A 13,090-nucleotide genomic window follows, 5' to 3' on the forward strand; every position below is an offset into this window, starting at 1 on the left:
GATAGACTAAGAAAGAAAGCAAAACAAAAACAAAAAAACCACATGGTATTAAACACACAAGAGGATGGAATTTTGTGAAGAAAAGGATAAAGATGATAGGAGAGGAGGCAACAGCTGGATTTCTATACACACATTACAGGTTTTCATTTGTTTAAATCTGTTTCAGTGAGCGTTTGCTTAAGAATGTCTTTAAGTGAGCCTTCGTTCTGCTCCAGCTTAAACCATGCTTAGTCTTGGAACAGGCTTTTCAGCATAAATATTTAAATTTTTCTTCAATTCTTAAAATTTTTTAAGGACTATATTTGCATATTTCCTTCCCCCAGTTATCTCCTGTTCTTTTCCCCAAAATTCTTCTGAGGGAAAACTGCAGCTTTTCAATCTCTCCTTGGTGTCGTGCAGCTTCCAGTGTCTCTCATCTTTTAATCCAGCCCTGTCATGATCTGTGGTAGGTCTTCACTTCTAAATTCCAGGAGCTAACTTTCTGGCCACGACTGCTACCTGTGTGCTTTCTCTTCTGCATACTAACTGTTTCCAGCTATTTGCTTTCATTTCCAAGATTTCAAAAAAATGTGTTTTGTTTCTACACTGTATACTGGAAGCGTCACTGATGTTCAGAATAAATAATAACTTTGCTTTCCACACTGCTGCCTGTATTTAATCATTCGGCATCTTAATGAAGGAAGGCCCCTTGGTCAGTGAAGGTCACTGCAAATGATTGCCCTGTCTTCTGATTCTTCAGTAAACATCTGCCGCATGGGTTCCTTTTTCATACATTGATGAGCAAGAGTCTTCCTTTTAATTTATAAGAGACATAACAGCACACAGTGAGAGGATTATATTTAATCAAGTCTGCATCCTGTTGAGGCTAACATTTTAATAGATATTATGTCCATAGGCCTTTATTAATATGTAAAAAAAACTGCAAAAATTCTAGACATTGCAGAAGACAAGCATTACTCTTTGCACCTATTAAATAGTCCTATGAGATGTGCTGACCTCACTCTGCACAGGACAGTTATATTCAGACCCCTCCATTTGTGCTGTCTCCGTCTGCTCTTCAAAACAAGCCCTTAGGTGGACATTGTCACCCTAAAGGGTGGTGATTCTCTTTGGATCCTGCCTTAACTTGAAGGAGCCCTGGGCAGGCCCTGTGATTGATGTCTGCTCTGCTGGGACCCAGACAGCTCTGTTAAAGCGCTGGGGCAGAGACCACTCTCCCTCTCCTGGAAGAACCACAGACCTGCCCTGTGAGCTGCCCAGACCCAAGGTGGACTTGCTGTAGATGGTTCATCTACTGGGGGAAGAAAGGATATACAAGTCTTCCATTCTATACTTAGAATGATGTAGGGTAGTCACGAATACCCATGAAGAATTCAAGAGTCTTTGACCTCACAACAATGTATTTTGGTTGAAGAGGTTCTTTTTTGTGTGTTGGTTCATTTTTACTTACATTATTTAAACTAAGAACCACAGAAGCTAGCTGCATACACTTTTCCCCATGAAAATTAGCATTTAGCAAAAAGGTATAAGTGGCTGGTTTTTTTCCTGGTTTATAGGAAGGAGTTACTGATGGACTGACAGATTGATTTGGTGCAGGGGTCAAACCCACGTTCTCTGGTATCACAGACAAGCACCTCCTCAGAGCAGCAGTCCCAGCCTTGAGGAAAACTTTTGAAAACACTAACACATCTATTAGTGGGTTAGGTTAACCACTGATCTTTATTTTTGGTGATTATTGAAATAATTGTTAAAAAATAAGCTGTAAGTAAAGTAAATCAGACATAATCTTGAATCCTGCCTGGTTTCACTTATATGGAAAACTCAGTATGTATATAAAGTGCCAAATAAAAGATAATAGGAAAAAAGTTACTGTAACCCAACATGAAAAATGTATCTAAAATATTCTTTTATTTATGTAATTGTCCTTTGCATATTATTTTGGCCTATCCTGGTTATTAATCAACATATAACTTTATAATGACATATGATGAATAAATCTGACACTGCAAAATAAAGAGGAGTGGAGGGAAGGGGGGACTTGAGATGCGTTATGGACGTGTTCTAATTCCCTAGAATGTGGTCATTACACAGTGATAAAAATTAAAAATACAGTAAAAATTATGATAAATCAAGAGTGAGACTTATAATCTTAAAAGACTGCTGAATATGGCTTTGCCACAAAAGCTCTTACTTCTTGTGTTCACAGAACACATTTCTGTGCAGTATTTTCATCTTATCAGAGGAGAGAATGCACGTTTTCAACAGTCTAGGCTTTCGTCATGTGTTCAGCATTAAGAACATAAAAGTCTTTGATGGAAGTAGTGCTTGTACTAACTTTCTATACCCAGAACAGGACCTGGTAATTTTGGTAGAAAATAAATGCTATGTGATGAACTGAACAAAGAAAATAGCTCTCCATCGCACTATTGGAACATAGTAAGAGAGGGCCCACCTTCTACATCCGCCTCCCCATCCCAGCTGCATTTGGAGAACTGTGGGGCTTCCAACGGGTGGGCGGGCGCACGCTATCCCTGTTTGGGACTCCCACACCTCACCATCGGTGTGCAGAGGAGGGGCTGGGCAGATCTGGGGCGCCTGCATCAGCCTCCCCGTGTGTCTGGAAGACTGTGGATGTCTCAGCCGGCAGTGGAGCATCGCAGGTTCCAGAGGCCCCGCAGCCTGTGGTGAGTGCTCAGCACACTCTGCCCAAAGCCCAGACTGTTTGGGACCCTCCAGGCTTCCAGGTGCAGTGAAGTGGAGAGGTGGGTTTGAGGTGTCTACATCCACCTCCGCATTCCGGCTGTGCTTGGAGAGCTGTGGAGTTTCCAACTGGCAGGTGGGCTCACAGTATCCCTGAGGCCCAGCTTATCTGGAACTGCAGAGTTCTGAACAGGCAGAGGGGGGCCATTGGTTCTGCAGGCCCAGTGGCTTGGGGTAGCGTGGTGCCAGAGTCTCAGTAGCTCCAAACATAGAAGGGGATTTTCAACAGATCCTGAGGAAGCTTTCAAATAACACTTGAAACACAGAAATATAGGAAAATGACAAAATGAAAGACGAAATTACAACCTCAAACCTCCAGCCCATCTCAAGAAACCCTAGGAGCGATGCATATAGAAGAAAATATATCCCATCCACCTCATATATTGGACACAATAGCCACTGAAATTGACAAGCAACTCCAGGAAGCTTTAAAGAAATTCAAACTCGAAATAATCTCCCAGATAAAAGAAGAAATGATAAAAGAAATGAAAGAGATTCTAAATATATCTAAAGAAAACACAGTTAAAAAATTGGAGGAACTAAACAAAAAGATAGAATCCCTAGATGAGCAATATAAGAAACAAACAGAATACATAATGCAGATGCACAGAGATATACAGGAAATAAAAAACTCCACTGAAAGTTGTAAAAACCGCCTTAATGAAAGTGAAGATAGAATTTCAGACCTTGAAGACAGGATTGCAGCTAGTGAACAGGAAAGGGAAGATCTTTTAAAAATAACAAGTAATCAGGAAACAACAATTCAACAACTGCAAGACGATGCAAAGAAAAATACCATAAGAATGATAGGGATTAATGAAAAAGAAGGAGACAACACAAAGGATGTCAAGAGGATATTTAGAGAAGTAATAGCTGAAAATTTCCCAAGCATGAGATCAGAAACCGACATCAGGATCAGTGAAGCATATAGAACCCCAAATAGTCATAACCAAAATAAAACTACACCCAGACATATAATAATCACCATCCCAGAAATCCAACACAAGAATAGATTATTAAAAGCTGTCAGAGAGAAAAGACAGATCGCTTATAAAGGAAAACCTATCAGAATTACAGCAGACTTCTCAGCACAAACAATAAAGTCAAGAAGACCATGGAGTGAAGTATTCCAGATCCTAAAGCAAAATGATTTCCAGCCTAGACTGATGTATCCTGCAAAACTATCATTCAAAATTGATGGTGAAATACGATACTTCCATGACAAAGAACAGCTGAAGAACTGCATGAACACCAAACCAACCCTGCAAAAAATATTGAAAGACATTTTAGATACACAAAGGAAAAAAACACTAAGCAAAGCAGATAATTAAACAGAACACAAAGATAAAGATGCAACAGCAGAGAGATAACATGTCAACAATAAACCAGCATTTAACAGTAATAACCATTAATGTAAATGGTCTCAATGCACCAATCAAAAGAAACAGACTAGCAGAATGGATCAAGAAACAAAATCCAATCGTATGCTGTTTACAGGAAACCCATCTAACCCAGAAGGATACTCACAGACTGAAAGTCAACGGTTGGAAAACAATACTTCATGCAGCAGGAATCCAAAAAAAGGCAGGAGTAGCCATTCTGTTTGCAGACAACGTGAACTTTAAACCAACAATGACCATAAAGGACAAAGAAGGTCACTACATACTCGTTAGGGGAAAACTCCAAGAGGAAGAGATAACTATCTTAAATATATATGCACCAAACTCCAGAGCACCCAGTTATATAAAACAACTATTAACAGAAATGAAAACTCAAATTATCAGTAACACAATTGTAACAGGAGACCTTAATACACCATTGACACCAAGGGACAGATCAACCAGACAGAAAATGAGCAAAGAAATAACAGAACTGAATCACATCTGCGAACAAATGGATTTGATAGACATATACAGAATGTTCCACCCAACAACATCAGAATATACATTCTTCTGAGCAGTACATGGATCATTATCTAAAACAGACTATATATTAGCTCACAGAACATATTTAAACAAATGCAAAAGAGTTGAAATCATCCCTTGTATGTTATCGGATCATAGCGCTCTGAAATTAGAAATTAATGATAAAAGATGCTGCAAAAATCCCGCAAACACATGGAAACTGAATAACACACTCTTGAGTAATCAGTGGCTCACAGAAGAAATTAAAGAAGAAATTAAACAATACCTAAAAGAAAATGAAAATGCAGATAGAACTTACCGGAATTTGTGGGATGCAATAAAAGCCGTCCTCAGAGGAAAATTTATTGCACTGAGTTCCCACATCAGGAAAACAGAATGAATACAAATAAATAACTTGATGCTACACCTCAAACAGCTAAAAAAAAGAAAAGCAAGTCAAGCCCAAAGCCAAAAGAAGAGAGGAAATTATAAAAATCAGAGCAGAAATCAATGCAATAGAGACTAAGAAACCAATCCAAAGAATCAACGAATCAAAGAGTTGGTACTTGAAAGAATAAATAAAATTGATAAGCCCCTAGCCAAACTTATTTAAAAAAGGGAAGAAAAAGCTCAAATTCATGCAATAAGAAATGAAAAAGGTGAAATCACTACAGACCCAATAGAAATACAGAAGATCATCAACACCTATTTCGAAAACCTCTACTCTCAAAAGTTTGATAACACAGAAGAAATAGACAGATTCTTAGAAACATATGAAGTACCAAAGCTAGATCAAGAGGATGTAAAACTGTTGAATAACCCAATCTCTGTTAATGAAATTGAAAATGTAATTAAGTCCTTACCTACAAAGAAGAGCCCAGGCCCAAGAAATACAAAGAAGACCTAATGCCGACACTCCTCAAACTATTCAATGAAACTGAAAGGGAAGCAATCCATCCTAAGTCATTCCTGGAAGCAAATATTACTCTAGTACCAAAACCTGAGAAAGACCCAACTAAAAAAGAGAACTATAGACTGATCTCCCTAATGAACACAGATGCAAAAATCCTCAATAAAATATTGGCAAATAGGATGCAGCAAATCATCAAGATTATACACCATGACCAAGTGGGATTCATCCCAGGAATGCAAGGATGGTTCGACATACGTAAATCAATAAATGTAATCCACCATATCAATAAAGCCAAAAGTAAAAATCACATGATCACTTCTATAGATGCAGAAAAAAGCCTTCGATAAGGTCCAACATTTATTCATGACAAGTACTTTACAGAAAATTGGAATAGATGGTCTTTACCTCAATATAATAAAGGCCATTTATGACAAACCAATAGCCAGCATCATACTAAATGGCCAAAAATTGAAAGCCTTTACTTTAAAATCAGGCACAAGACAAGGATGTCCTTTGTCACCACTCCTATTTAATATAGTACTGGAAGTACTAGCCAGAGCAATTAGGCAAGAGAGAGAAATAAAAGGGGTAAAGATAGGAAAAGAAGAAGTTAAATTATCATTATTTGCAGATGACATGATACTCTACATAGAAGACCCCCTAAACTCCATTGAAAGACTCTTAGATACAATAAATAAACTCAGTAATGTGGCTGGATACAAAATCAATACTCAGAAATCAATAGCATTCCTATACACAAACAACAAAATCACAGAGGGAAATAAGAGAAACTACACTCTTCACATTAGCAAGCAAAAAATGAAATATTTAGGAATTGCTCTTATGAAAGAAGTGAAAGACTATACAGTGCAAATTATAATAACCTGAAAAAAGAAATTGAAGATGATCTCAGAAAATGGAAAGACATCCCTTGCTCATGGATAGGAAGAACAAACATTGTGAAAATGGCCATTCTCCCAAAACTGTTATACAGATTCAATGCAATCCCAATAAAAATACCATCAACATACCTTATAGATCTACAGAAATCACTCCTAAATTTCATCTGGAACCAGAAGAGACCTAGAATAGCAAAGGCAATTCTAAGCAGCAAAGGCAAAGCAGGAGGCATCACAATCCCTGACTTGAAGTTATACTACAAAGCAACAGTAGTAAAATCAACATGGTATTGGAATCAAAACAGAGCCGAAGATCAATGGAATAGATTAGAAGACACAACCACAACTACAAACACACTCAACCACCTTATCTTTGATAAAGGAGCCAAGCAGGTTCACTGGAAGAATGACAGTCTCTTTAATAAATGGTGCTGGAAAAACTGGCTCTCCATTTGCCGAAAACTAAAGCTAGACCCATGCCTATCACCATGTACTAAATTAAAATCTAAATGGGTCAAAGATCTGAATATTAAAACAGAAACACTAAATCTATTGGAATACAAATTGGGTAGAAACCTTGAAGACATAGGAGTAGGTAGAGAATTCATGAACAGGACTCAAACCGCATGGGAAATACTTCCCAGAATCAATAACTGGGACCACTTTTTATTAAAAAGTTTATGCATGTCAAAAGAAATCTCCAGCATAGTGAAAAGAAAACCCACAAACTGGGAAAAGATTTTAGTGAACTCTCTCTCAGACAAGGGACTCTTGTCTAAAACATATAAAGAATTAAAAAAACTCAGACCCCCAAAATTCAAAGATCCAATCCAAAAATGGGCATCTGAGATGAATACGCACTTCTCAGATGAAGAAATACAAATGGCAAATAAATACATGAAAAAATGTTCAACATCATTGGTCATTAGAGAAATGCAAATTAAAACCACACTGAGATACCATCTCACTCCTGAAAGAATGGCCAGGATCAAGAAAACCACCAAGAACAAATGCTAGAGAGGCTGTGGGTAAAAAGGAACTCTCCTACACTGTGGGTGGGAGTGTAGACTGGTGCAACCATTGTGGAGGTCAGTCTGGAAATTTCTCAAAAAGCTGGGATTGGAAGTCCCATTTATTCCAGCTATTCAGAAGAACTGAAATCATCATACCACAGTGATATATGTGCACCTATGCTTATGGCAGCACAATTTTTAATCGCCAGATCTTGGAAACAACCCAAGTGTCCATCAACTGAGGAATGGACAAAAAAGTTGTGGTATTTCTATACAATGGAGTATTATTCAGCTATAAAGAAGGATCACATTGAGATATTTATCAATAAATGGGAGCAGCTTGAGACCATACTTATAAGTGAAATAAATCAATCTCGCATGTGTGAATACCGAATAGTTTCCCTAGTGTAAGTAATGATTCAAATATATAAAAATACGTGGTAATCATGATTCCCCATTATGTGGCCTTGAAGCCTTATAAAGTTTTGACTTATTAATTGGAAAGGCTTTATTCTGGGCTTCTTGATATGGAAATATTTGAAGCTATAGTATATGAAGTTTTATTCAAATATTTCAAGGAAAAAGACAGACACTATGGTAACTACTATTAAGTTGGGTTATTTGGTGGTGAAGCACTAGGTTGCTGAAACAGTCATGCTTTGACCTGTATTGTTATATTGTTATGTCCTATTTTATCTCAATCTCTCCCTTATTCATTAAAAAAATTATTTAGTTATTTTTATGGTTTTTTTTAATTAAGGGGAAAATTTAAAAAATTAGCAGGATATATAATAGTAACTTTTTTTGATTTCCTATTAACTTGTTTTGAAGTCCTGTAATACTCCCACTATCTTGTTTTGACTGATTAGACTCTGTTCCGTTCTGTATGATAGTATCAAGTTTGAGGGTATAGGCAACTACTTTGAAGGCAGTAAGATTCACTAAGATGCCCATTCTGGTTTGACTATTGTCTCCTTTGGAAGTCCTGTAATGTTTACAATGCTTAAGTTTTATTGGTCTTGTTCTCTACTGTTTTGATCAACTTTATAATATCTAATGAGATAGCCAATTCTTTTTAAGGAAACAAGAGACATTTTTGATAACCATTGTTGATAACCTTGTACTCTGTTTTACATCATGTGCTATGTCTATCCTTGGTTTTGACTGACAGCTTTGTTTTGCCATATTTGACTTTATTCTCTCCCTCCCAAAAAAAGTAATAAGAACTAAGGAGAAATAAAACCCAAAATGTGTAAATTTTGTTGTAAAAAAGAGAGGGAAAAAAGGTGCTCTAAAGGATACAACAGCAAGTGTGTTTAGGGGTGTTAAATAGCTGACCATATTAATGTTTTTGGTTGGATCACTGAACACAACTGTTTGCAGTCTCACTGTTTGAATGTCCACTTTGTATGCTTTGATACTGTGATTTGAGCAACTATCTCTAGGATGATAATGTGTAATCTATTAACTGGTGATTTCTTACTTTTTTTTTGTAGTTCTGTATTACTTGTACCCTTTCACCACTTTGTTTTGTTTTGTTTTTTTCTCTTTTTCCTTTTAAATAAAATTTTAAAAAAAAGAGGTGGCCCAGGATAATGTGATATCAATCTAAGGAAGAAGTAATAGGCAGCGTCTCCACCATTTTAACAGTGAATTAACTAGTGAGTAATAGAGCTAACTGCCACTGAGTATTCTAGAAGGAATAATTAATTCTTAGGAAGCTTAGAGGCATTTTAAAAGCACATACCTCTAAATTGCTTGTCATAAGAGTATAATAATGCAATACCAAGCTTTTAAAGATAAATGAGACCATAAGGAACTTTAGCCATATTTTAGTGCCAGCTCATGCACCTGGAAGATTTATCTTTAATTAAAACTGGCATATAAATTGAACACGACCGAGAAGTCAAATTACACTTTGGTGAGAATGGAAGAGGATGAGTAATAGTTATGATTTCACTCTGCGTTTGTATGGCACTATGGCTATTCTTATTTATGTCTATAGCTCTAGAGCAGGGTGCTAAGACTTAAAACATCAAAACTATCCCTGTGGTTTGTCTTTCGTCTCTTCACATTCTGTAACTTACTCACGTGGTGTAGTGTCCTCACGGAAATGTAGCAGGTTGGAAATCTCCAAGAAGTGCCTGGCTCAGGGTTTGGATCTGGCATGGCAGACTCTATGTATTACTAAATGCAACCCCTGAGTCTGAGTAGTAATGCTTAGATAGAAGGAATTAGACTTTTATACTGATTTTCATAGTTATGAAAGCCAAGGCAAGGAAGTATTGAAACAAAACTTCATATTAAGTGTGTTACTTCAGGCAGCCTCAGTGTATGGATGATAAAGTAAGGCTGGCTTGAGATTTCTCTCTGAAAGATGAAATACAGAAATGTCTGCACTAATATTCTTTTGCTCTTGCCCATTGTCAATATTCAGCAACATTTGCATAGTTGTTGCTCCAGATGCTATGGCATGTCTGTAATCCCAGCATTCAGGAGGCTGAGGCAGGAGGATCACTGTGAGTTTGAGGCTAGTCTAGGCTACATAATGAGTTCAAGACAAGCCTGAACTACATAGGAAGACCTTATCTAATAAATGATTAATAAGTAAATACGTAATCCCCAAAATGAAAGATATAAGTTGAGAAGCATGACAGTTATTTATTAAGATTTCAGCATTTTTGCTTTGCCAGTGGATAAGAAGCCCTCCACCCTTGTCACTCCTTGTTTGGTGTCCCTAGATTTTCATTTGGCTTGGCAGGAAGCATTGCAGTACAAGCCTGCTGCACCTGTTAATAGACCTCATAAAAATGGTTCAACATCACCATTGCTAAGTAATGTGTCTTCTTGATGTAGATGTAAAAAGTTTTTTCCACCAAATTCCAGACTATTAAACAATATGAAAAATGCTATTGGAGATCACTTTTGCTGAAACAGAGACTCTGCTTTTTAAAGATTACAGTGGTTAAATTACTTGCAGCAGGAAAGAGCACATTGGAGAAAATTCTCGAAGCAGCGCATCCTGATCAAAGCAAAGGGAAACTAACATCACAGGAGAGAGGCCGGCTGCTCCTGGAGAGGCGGCTGCATTCCTGGGGGTGCTGCAGCTTGAGGTCATGCGGGTGGGTGTGGTTTTGGCTTTTCCCAGGGCAGAATGACCACAGTCCCCGTGGGGACCTGGTGTTTGTGCACCACATAGCTAATTCTTTCTCCCTTCGCCTCCCAGCATCAGATTCATTTATGTATCTTTTAAGACCTTATAAAGTTAAGTATCATATGTAGAGACAGAAAACCAGACTAACAGGCTGAAGGACCTGTACAACACGTGAGGTGATCGTGCTGTGTCAAGGTCCACTTTTAGCACATGCTGGATTACAATACTTTTTTTTCTCTTGTTTCTTTTTATCTGTCTTTTATTTTATAATAGATAGATGAGAGAGAGAGAGAGAGAGAGAGAGAGAGAGAGATAGAGAGAGAGAGAGAGAGTTTTTCATTTAAGAGAAGCCATGCAATATTTGGGCTTGTGTGTCTGCATTACCTCCCTGAGTATTATGATCTGAGGTTATTCACATTTACAGCAGCAGACTCACAGCAGCTAAACCTTGGAAGTAGCTGCTATGTCCAGAAACTGGTGAATGGGTAAGAAAAGGTAGTATTTACACCCAGTGGAGTACCACTCTGCTATAGAGAAGGATTAACTTGAGTTACCTGTAGGAGAATGGAGACACCCAGATGACTCTTTGAAAAGTAATGAAGTGTGTCCTCTGACCCTGAATCCCTGCTGGTGCCGATGGTCCAGCACTGGCGCCATCTTCTCTTGGGATCAGAGACCAGTCTCTAATTTCTTTCTTTCCAGGCAGAGCAGACCATGTGACTGCTTTCTTGGGCTGAAGGACAGGAAAGAGGGAGCGAAGGTCCATCCTGTGTCTGAGGGCAGTGGTGGCTGTGTAGGAGGCGATGCCACAGGGTCTGTTCCACATCCACCAAAGCAGCACTGCACGGTGAGCAGCATTAAAGTAATATCAACACACACACATACACACACTCAATCACACACACACACTCACACTCAATCTCACACACACTGAATCTCACAGACACTCTCAACCATACAGTCACACACACTACACACAGTCACACACACACTCAATCTCACACATACTCTCAATCACACACAGACTCAATGTCACATGCACACACACACACACACACACACACACACACTCAGTCTCACACACACAGCTGTTGAGAAGGTAGAGCGTATCTAAGATTACAAGTCAAGACAAGGCCCCACTGGGTTCACATTTGCGGTCTTGCCACAGCCTCTGGCAGCATCTAGAGATTTTCTTCCCGGAGACGCTGGGCGGTTTGGGTCACAGCACCACAGGGCCCAGTCAGAGAAAAGCCTGCAGCATGGGGCTGAGTCCAGACTGAGGCTGCTGGGAGTCGGTCAGCTGCGTGAACCGGCGAGGAGCGGGCTTGTCTTCGGCCGCCGGCCTGAGCTCCTGCTCACGCAGAGGCCCTCGTGGCTCGGGAAAGCCACCCCGGGGTCCTGGAGCAGCGCGTAACAGCTGACCAGGGCCACCGGTTAGAACTGCGGCTCACCAGCGCGGCCCAGATCACACCCGACCCAAACTGTGCGCAGCAGGGCACGAATTCCTCCCGACAGAGAAGATGACCCAGCCAGGGTGCAGGTGCTGGAACCAAATCAGAAACTCGCAGCAGGCGCGGGAAGAAGGCGTCGGACTCGCAGCAGAGCACCCGCCTGCTGGCGGATCATCAGTCTCTGCAGCGAACGCGGTTTCTTCTCGCTCTGCTGTCACCACCGTTCAGCTGACCTGAATGTTCCGCAGGCCAGACAGCGCTGGCCGCCCGGCCGGCCTCCAGGTGGACTCATGCGCGGAATCCGGGCCTCGCCTGTTGGCACCAGGGCAGCTGCCCTCCACCCGGGCCCTTGGTGTCCACTCCTCTTCCTCCTGCAGACCTTGCACGTCCCGTGTCCAGCGCGGCTGCCCGGGGCGGAGACGGCCTCCCAGACTGCCTGCTCCGAGGACCTGGCCATCGCGAGGAGCCCGCGGGGCAGCTGCAGTTCCCGGAGCTGCCCTGGGCCAGTGGCTGGGGACGGAGAGCGTGCCATCTCGGTGGCCCTGCAGGCCGCCAGGAGCCTGCCAAGGGCCGGGGGCCGAGTTTGGTTAATATATTGCATATTGTTATCTTAGAAGTAGTTGTTCAGGTTGCAAGATCTAGGCATAAAAATGATCAGTTGAACAAAGACAGCACAGACTGCTCCTGGCTTTTGTGTATAATGAGGTTTTTGATTTCTGAGTTCGTATCTTGAGTCATTATTCATGCACTCAGATTTTTCTTTCTTCATAATAGAACCTTTAGAAATTTATCCTTTATTTTTGGCTATAAAATTTCTTATGTATTGTTTATAGTATTCTCTTGTGAACCTTTATTTTTCTTCACTATTAGCTGTAACATACATCCTCTTTTTCATTTCTAAATTATTAGTTTTCTCTTTTTTCTTAATCTACCTAAAGTAGTTTCAGTTTTATTGACTTTTCATAAAATCAGCTATTAGATTATGATTTATTTCAT

At 39.8% G+C, this 13,090-nt stretch overlaps 1 long non-coding RNA gene across 1 annotated transcript; it reads right to left on the bottom strand.

Annotated features, from left to right (window-relative positions):
* Positions 1-385: 385 nt before the first annotated feature.
* On the bottom strand, positions 386-12,601 carry LOC134472785 (uncharacterized). The gene is made up of 2 exons (XR_010042771.1): positions 11,198-12,601; positions 386-3,014 (listed from the first exon to the last, which is right to left on the bottom strand). It is a non-coding gene; the product is annotated as an uncharacterized LOC134472785 (long non-coding RNA).
* Between the last annotated feature and the right edge of the window lie 489 nt (positions 12,602-13,090).

The sequence above is a fragment of the Cavia porcellus genome, unplaced genomic scaffold, assembly GCF_034190915.1.
Source record: "Cavia porcellus strain 051 isolate PalLab524CR breed Dunkin Hartley unplaced genomic scaffold, mCavPor4.1 scaffold_24, whole genome shotgun sequence".
NCBI lineage: Eukaryota > Metazoa > Chordata > Mammalia > Rodentia > Caviidae > Cavia > Cavia porcellus.